Raw genomic sequence first — 9,418 nt, 5'->3', positions numbered from 1 at the left:
TATACCTGAACTAATTGAGACTTTTTATTCTGGACATACTTTGTGGATTTTCTGTTGAATTATTCCTATGAACTATATGGACTGAGAACGATCTTTTTTGATATATGCAGCAGATACTGACTAATTTTTTGGTACTATTTATCCATCATATTTATTTCATTTTTATTGTGTTATTTATTCATTTATTTTACTTATTTTAATTGCCTAATATATACCATTCACCTTTAGCAAGGTGATTGGCTATATATACCTATTTTTACATAATAAAGACCATCTATTGGATCCTATCTTCACTAGTCTTTCCTTTTCATCCTCCCCTGTGCTTTTGAGGACTGATTTACATAAATATTCTATATTTATAAATTCTATATATTACATTAGGCCTTTTGGGTGAAGGCAACACCTTTAACCTCAAGCACATTATTCCTTTTATCCTAAGTGAGCTACACATATTTAACATTTTCTTTTTATCATAGGTTCTCTTCAACTGTGAGAGACGGAATCTAAAACAGAAATCCAGAAAATCACATTGTATGATTAACATTTTTTTTTGCAATTTTATTGCATGACATAAGTATTTGATACATAAGAGAAGCATAATTTAACCCCTTAAGGACCAGGCCAATTTTCACTGTAGGACCAGAGCGTTTTTTGCACATCTGACCACTTTCATTTTAAGCATTAATAACTCTGGGATGCTTTTACCTTTCATTCTGATTCCGAGAATGTTTTTTCGTGACATATTCTACTTTATGTTAGTAGTAAAATTGTGTTGATACTTGCATCATTTCTTGGTGAAAAATTCCAAAAGTTGATGAAAAAATAGAAAATTTAGCATTTTTCTAACTTTGAAGCTCTCTGCTTGTAAGGAAAATAAACATTCCAAATAAATGATATATTTTGAGTCACAAATACAATATGTCTACTTTCAACTTTAACGAAAATTTGTCAAACACTTGTGGGGTGTTAGGGCTCACTATACCCCTTGTTACGTTCCGTGAGGGATGTCGTTTTCAAAATGGGGTCACATATGGGTATTTATTTTTTTACGTTTATGTCAGAACCGCTGTAAAATCAACCACCCCTGTGCAAATCACCAATTTAGGCCTCAAATGTACATAGTGCGCTCTCACTCCTGAGCCTTGTTGTGCGCCCGCAGAGCATTTTACACCCACATATAGGAGAAATTGCGTTACAAATTTTGGGGGCCTTTATTTTTTCTTTTTCCCTCTTGTGAAAATAAAAAGTATGGGGCAACACCAGCATGTTAATGTAAATTTTTAATTTTTTTACACTAACAGGCTGGTGTAGACCCCAACTTTTCCTTTTCATAAGGGGTAAAAGGAGAAAAAGACCCCCAAAATTTGTAGTGCAATTTCTCTCGAATACGGAAATACCCCATATGTGGCCCTAAACTGTTTCCTTGAAATACGACAGGGCTCCGAAGTGAGAGAGCGCCATGCACATTTGAGGACTAAATTAGGGATTTCATTGGGGTGGACATAGGGGTATTCTACGCCAGTGATTCCCAAACAGGGTGCCTCCAGATGTTGCTAAACTCCCAGCATGCCTGCACAGTCAGTGGCTGTCCGGAAATGCTCGGAGTTGTTGTTTTGCAACAGCTGGAGGCTCCGTTTTGGAAAGACTGCCGTACAATATGTTTTTTATTTTTATTGGGGGGACAGTGTAAGGGGGTGTATATGTAGTGTTTTACTCTTTATCATGTGTTAGTGTAGTGTAGTGTTTTTAGGGTACGTTTTAGGGTAGTGTTTTTGCCGTTTCAAGCAGGAAACTTACTGTAAACCTGCACGTGTGCATGTACCCTGTACATTCACATTGGGGGGGTTGGGGGAACCGCCAGCTGTTTGACAGATTGTGCATGCTGGGAGTTGTACTTTTGCAACAGCTGGAGGCACACTGGTTGGAAAACCTTCAGTTAGGTTCTGTTACCTAACTCAGTATTTCCCAACCAGTGGGCCTCCAGCTGTTGCAAAACTACAACTCCCAGCATGTACTGATCGCTGACGGGCATGCTGGGAGATGCAACAGCTGGAGGTACGCAACTACAACTCCCAGCATGCCGAGACTGCACAGTGATCTCCAAACTGTGGCTCTCCAGATGTTGCAAAACTACAAATCCCAGCATGCCCACACAGCAAACAGCTGTCTGGGCATGCTGGGAGTTTTAGTTTTGCAACATCTGGAGGGCGACAGTTTAGAGATCACTGTACAGTAGCCTCAGACTGTAGCCCTCCAGATGTTGCTAGGCAATTCACCGGCTTCCGTAGGATCCAGGGAGCCAGCCGCATGACATCGCCACCCGCCGATCACCGTCGCCAATCGCAGCCCACTGCCGCCAGATGGGTAAGTGGATCTTTGACACCGGTCCTCTGTCGGTTTCCCTGTTCTGCCCCGCCTATTGTGGGTGGGCAGAACGAGTAAAGCGAAAGTTAGGATGGGTGGCACCCCTGCCACCTCACTCCTATCCCTTCAGGGGGATCGTGGGTGTCTTGGACAACCCAGATCCCCCTTATTTTCCAGGTCACCGGGACACCATAGACCCGTATGCTACAACTTCCAGCACGCCCTCAGTTTTAACTCCTTCAGGACGAAGGGCGTACCTGTACACACACCGGGTCGATCCTGGCTGCTAACGATAGCAGGGACCCTGGGCTAATAGCGTGCGGCACCGATCGTTGTGCCGGGGGCTATTAACCCTAAAAATGAAAGTAAACTCTTCTCGGCAGCTCAGTCGGGCTGACAGAGACATCGCGATAAAATTGCAATGTCCCGATCAGCTACGACGCGAGTGGAGGCCCCCTTACCTTGCCCCGTCGCGTCTGATCGGCGTTTAATTGCTCCAAGCCTGAGCTACAGGCTTGAGCAATCGAGCCCCTTTCTAGCTAATCCATGCAAAGCTATGGCTTTGCAGGGATCAGGGTGAAAGATCAGTGTGTGCAGTGTTATAGGCCCCTATGGGAGCTATAACACTGCAAAACAAAGTGAAAAGAAAAAGTTAACAAAGGTCTTTTAACCCCTTCCCTAATAAAAGTTAGAATCACCCTTCTTTTCCCATAAAAAAAAAACTGTGTAAATAAAAATAAACATGTGGTATCGCCGCATGCGGAAATGTCCGAACTATAAAAATATATCATTAATTAAACCGCACGGTTAATAGCGTACATATGGCGCAAAAAATATTCCAAATTCCAAAATAGCGTATTTTTGGTCACTTTTTATATCATGAAAAAAGTTATAAAAAGCAATCAAAAAGTCCGATCAATACAATAATGGTACTGATAAAAACTTCAGAACACGGCGCAAAAAATGAGTCCACATACCGGCCCGTACGCGGAAAAATAAAAAAGTTATAGGGGTTAGAAGACGATAAATTTTTACGTATAAATTTTCCTGCATGTAGTTATGATTTTTTTTTCCAGAAGTACGACAATATCCAACCTATATACGTAGGATATCATTTTAACCGTATGGACCTACAGAATAAAGATAAGATGTAATTTTTACCGAAAAATGCACTGCGTAGAAACGGAAGCCCCAAAAGTTACAAAATGACATTTTTTCTTCAATTTTGTCGCACAATGAATTTTTTTTTGTTTCGCCGTGGATTTTTGGGTGAAATGGCTAATGTCACTGCAAAGTACAATTGGTGACGCAAAAAATAAGCCATCATATGGAATTTTATGTTCAAAATTTAAAGCGTTATGATTTTTAGAAGGTGATGAGGAAAAAATTAAAATTAAAAAACGGAAAAACCCTGCGTCCTTAAGGGGTTAATAAATGTTAACAAGCAAATAAAAAACTACAAATAAAAAGTTACAAAAAAAAAACAAAAAAAACTATAAACAACTACATAGATGAACATATTTTGTATTGCTGTGTGGCCCCGTCCTGAAATAAAGCATTCTACGGACAACAGGCATGTGACAGCCTCAGTTGTGAGTTCAGATCATCACACAATCACGTTGCAGAATAACAACCAATAAGAGCGCTTCTGAGCAGCTGACCGCACTGGGAGCGAGGCTTGGAGCGCAGCGTGTCAGTGACAGTACACAACCGGTCTCCCCAAAGAGGCGCTGACTGCAGTCTTCTGAGCTGTGCCACCCGAAGCCGCCATGGCTGTGCCCATCCTCCTCGCCTGGCGGCCAGTGCAGCACACGTGTTCTCCGGTGTCTGTTTGTACCCGGAATACCTCTGGGCAGTTCTGCAGCTGCTTGAAACAAAACCAAAAGTAACCATTTGTGTCCGGAAGAGCCGCAGATCCGCCCTCCAGTCCACCGAGGCCACAGAAGAGTGCAGTGCGGGACACCCACTAACCGGGCGGACTACCGAGCCTTCTACTACTACCGGAGGAGTCCCGGGGGTGGTGCACAAGAGCCGGAGGAACTTCTGTGTCTGTGACCGCCCTGACCGCGCTGCTCCCGGGAGGTGAGAGACCGCACTATGTGGACTAAGGAAGTGCCGGATACTGTGCCGCTCCATGATGGGAGCCGTGTTATCTCCAACTGCAGGGGGCCTTCATATAGTGCTGGAGTAATACTGACACCTACTGCTGACATACTTCATATAGTGCTGGAGTAATACTGACACATACTGCTGACATACTTCATATAATGCTGGAGTAATCCTGACACATACTGCTGACATACTTCTTATAGTGCTAGAATAATACTGACACATACTGCTGACATACTTCATATAGTGCTGGAGTAATACTGACCCATACTGCTGACATACTTCATATAGTGCTGGAGTAATACTGACACATACTGCTGACATAATTCATATAGTGCTGCAATAATACTGACACATACTGCTGACATACTTCATATAATGCTGGAGTAATCCTGACACATACTGCTGACATACTTCTTATAGTGCTAGAATAATGCTGACACATACTGCTGACATAATTCATATAGTGCTGGAATAATACTGACACATACTGCTGACATACTTCATATAGTGCTGGAGTAATACTGACACATACTGCTGACATACTTCATATAGTGCTGGAGTAATACTGACACATACTGCTGACATAATTCATATAGTGCTGGAGTAATACTGACACATACTGCTGACATACTTCATATAGTGCTAGAATAATACTGACACATACTACTGATATACTTCATATAGTGCTGGAATAATACTGACACATACTGCTGACATACTTCATATAATGCTGGAGTAATACTGACACATACTGCTGACATACTTCATATAATGCTGGAGTAATCCTGACACATACTGCTGACATACTTCTTATAGTGCTAGAATAATGCTGACACATACTGCTGACATAATTCATATAGTGCTGGAATAATACTGACACATAATGCTGACATACTTCATATAGTGCTGGAGTAATACTGACACATACTGCTGACATACTTCATATAATGCTGGAGTAATACTGACACATACTGCTGACATAATTCATATAGTGCTGCAATAATACTGACACATACTGCTGACATACTTCATATAGTGCTAGAATAATACTGACGCATACTGCTGACATACTTCATATAGTGCTGGAGTAATACTGACACATACTGCTGACATACCTCATATAGTGCTGGAGTAATACTGACACATACTGCTGACATACCTCATATAGTGCTGGAGTAATACTGACACATACTGCTGACATACTTCATATAGTGCTGGAATAATACTGACACATACTGCTGACATACTTCATATAGTTCTGGAATAATGATACATACTGCTGACATACTTCATATAGTGCTGGAATAATACTGACACATACTGCTGACATACTTCATATAGTGCTGGAATAATACTGACACATACTGCTGACATACTTCATATAGTGCTAGAATAATACTGACACATACTGCTGACATACTTCATATAGTGCTGGAGTAATACTGACACATACTGCTGACATACCTCATATAGTGCTGGAGTAATACTGACACATACTGCTGACATAATTCATATAGTGCTGGAATAATACTGACACATACTGCTGACATAATTCATATACTGCTGGAATAATACTGACACATACTGCTGACATACTTCATATAGTGCTGGAATAATACTGACACATACTGCTGACATACTTCATATAGTGCTGGAATAATACTGACACATACTGCTGACATACTTCATATAGTGCTGCAATAATACTGACACATACTGCTGACATACTTCATATAGTGCTGCAATAATCCTGACACATAATGCTGACATACTTCATATAGTGCTGCAATAATCCTGACACATAATGCTGACATACTTCATATAGTGCTAGAATAATACTGACACATAATGCTGACATACTTCATATAGTGCTGGAATAATACTGACACATAATGCTGACATACTTCATATAGTGCTGGAGTAATACTGACACATAATGCTGACATACTTCATATAGTGCTACAATAATACTGACACATACTGCTGACATACTTCATATAGTGCTGGAATAATACTGACACATACTGCTGACATACCTCATAGTGCTGCAATAATCTTGACACATAATGCTGACATACTTCATATAGTGCTGGAGTAATACTGACACATAATGCTGACATACTTCATATAGTGCTGGAGTAATACTGACACATAATGCTGACATACTTCATATAGTGCTGTAATAATACTGACACATACTGCTGATATGTCATATAGTGCTGGAATAATACTGACACATACTGCTGACATACTTCATATAGTGCTGGAATAATACTGACACATAATGCTGACATACTTCATATAGTGCTGTAGTAATACTAACACATACTGCTGACATACTTCATATAGTGCTAGAATAATACTGACACATAATGCTGACATACTTCATATAGTGCTGGAATAATACTGACACATAATGCTGACATACTTCATATAGTGCTGGAGTAATACTGACACATAATGCTGACATACTTCATATAGTGCTGGAATAATACTGACACATACTGCTCATATGTCATATAGTGCTGGAATAATACTGACACATACTGCTGACATACTTCATATAGTGCTGGAATAATACTGACACATACTACTGCAATACTTCATATAGTGCTGGAATAATACTGACACATACTGCTGATATGTCATATAGTGCTGGAATAATACTGACACATACTGCTGATATGTCATATAGTGCTGGAATAATACTGACACATACTGCTGATATGTCATATAGTGCTGGAATAATACTGACACATACTGCTGATATGTCATATAGTGCTGGAATAATACTGACACATACTGCTGACATACTTCATATAGTGCTGGAATAATACTGACACATACTACTGCAATACTTCATATAGTGCTGGAATAATACTGACACATACTGCTGATATGTCATATAGTGCTGGAATAATACTGACATATACTGCTGATATGTCATATATAGAGATGAGCTAACTTACCGTAAATTCGATTTGTCACGAACTTCTCGGCTCGGCAGTTGATGACTTATCCTGCTTAAATGAGTTCAGCTTTCAGGTGCTCCGGTGGGCTGGAAAAGGTGGATACAGTCCTAGGAAAGAGTCTCCTAGGACTGTATCCACCTTTTCCAGCCCACGGGAGCACCTGAAAGCTGAACTAATTTATGCAGGATAAGTCATCAACTGCCGAGCCGAGAAATTCGTGACAAATCAAATTTACTGTAAGTTCGCTCATCTCTAGTTGAGATAACGTGTTGTTTTGATACTTTAGGTTGTCCTGATTACAGCAATACCAAATTTGTATAGTTTCCCTCATGTTTTACTAATTATAAAATTCGAAAAAGTCAGATTTTTTTTTTTTTAATTGCCATTTCTTGACCCATGTAGGTTGTTTTTTTTTTTTCATACCAGGCTGTATGAGGGCTAATTTTTTTTGCATCATAATGTTTTTTGTATGGGTACCATTTTGGTATTCATCTGACTTTTTAATCACTTTTTTTTTTTTTTTTTCCTGGGATATTACAACAATTGTAATTTTGTGGTTTGGTGTGTTTTTTTTTTTTTTTCACATAATTTACTGTATACCGGGATACATAATGTTATATTTTAATAGTTTGTACAATTACACACGCAGCGATACTAAATATATTTATTTTTCTTATGTTTACATGTTTTTATATAGGAAAAGGGGGTGATTTGAACTTTTAACGTGGAAGGGGTTAATGTGTGTCTTTGAAACTTTTTATTTTTTATTTTTTTGACACTTTATTAGACTCATTAGATTCCTCATACAGATCAATGACAGAGCCACGGACACCAGGGAAGCAGAGGTAAGCCCTTCGGCTACCTCTATAGTGGATCGCCACACACACACACACACACACAATCATGCTGCAGGGGGCGATCTAGCCCACCAGGGATCATTCACATGTCCCTTTAGTCAGCTTTGACAGCGGCGATCTAAAGGGTTAATAGCGAGCTGCGGTGATAGCCACATGCCGCTCAGGTCCGGCCCTGCTTGCCCGAAGCATGGCTAAGGGGCGGAAAAATTCACCTACCCGGAACTGCATGTCCTGGGCGTCGGGCGATAGGAATTCCACATCCCTGTACTGTATGCGCACACACACAATATACATCCTGTACTGTAATTCAGGGTGGACTTCTGAATGGTTTTAGGTAGGTAGAAAACCGCATACGGGAAAAGATGAGCTGACCGGCTCACTCCAGTCGGCTCATTGAAATGAGTTGCATACAGGACCCCTCCCCCCTGCTTTCTGTATGCGCTCCCGTATGGGGAAAAACGTGATGTGAACCCAGCCTTTAACCCCTTAAGGACTGAGGGGTTTTCGGTTTTTGCACTTTCGTTTTTTCCTCCGCACCTTTCAAAAATCATAACCCTTTCAATTTTGCACCTAAAAATCCATATGATTGCTTATTTTTTGCGCCACCAATTCTACTTTGCAGTGACATTAGTCATTTTACCCAAAAATCTACGGCGAAACGGAAAATAAAATCATTGTGGGACGAAATTGAAGAAAAAACGCCATTTTGTAACTCTTGGGGGGCCTCCGTTTCTACGCAGTACATTTTTCAGTAAAAATGACACCTTATCATTATTCTGTAGGTCCATACGATTAAAATGATACCCTACTTACATCCGTTTGATTTTGTTGTACTTCTGGAAAAAATCAGAACTACATGCACGGAAATTTATACGTTTAAAATTGTCATCTTCTGACCCCTATAACTTTTTTATTTTTCTGCGTATGGGTCGGTATGAAGGGTGATCTCATTTTTTTAGCGGTGTCATTTTTGTATTGATAGGACTTATTGATCGCTTTTTATTCATTTTTTTCATGATATAAAAAGCAACCAAAAATACGTTATTTTGGACTTTGGAATTTTTTTGTACGTACGCCATTGATCGTGCGGTTTAATTAATGATATATTTTTAT

At 39.9% G+C, this 9,418-nt stretch overlaps 1 protein-coding gene across 3 annotated transcripts in view; it reads left to right on the top strand.

Moving 5' to 3' along the window:
- The first annotated feature begins 4,035 nt into the window (after positions 1 to 4,035).
- The window catches only part of AZI2 (5-azacytidine induced 2), a 55,966-nt gene continuing 50,583 nt past the window's right edge, over positions 4,036 to 9,418 (top strand). Inside the window, exon 1 of one of the 3 annotated variants that reach the window (XM_056520074.1) lies at positions 4,036 to 4,446. The gene's annotated coding sequence lies outside the window, so the exon portion shown is untranslated. The remainder of the gene's footprint in view (positions 4,447 to 9,418) is intronic. The other 2 variants (XM_056520072.1, XM_056520073.1) reach the window with 2 other exon arrangements.

Source organism: Hyla sarda, chromosome 5 (genome assembly GCF_029499605.1).
Source record: "Hyla sarda isolate aHylSar1 chromosome 5, aHylSar1.hap1, whole genome shotgun sequence".
Classification (NCBI taxonomy): Eukaryota; Metazoa; Chordata; class Amphibia; order Anura; family Hylidae; genus Hyla; species Hyla sarda.
This window is presented reverse-complemented; position numbering and strand designations above follow the sequence as displayed.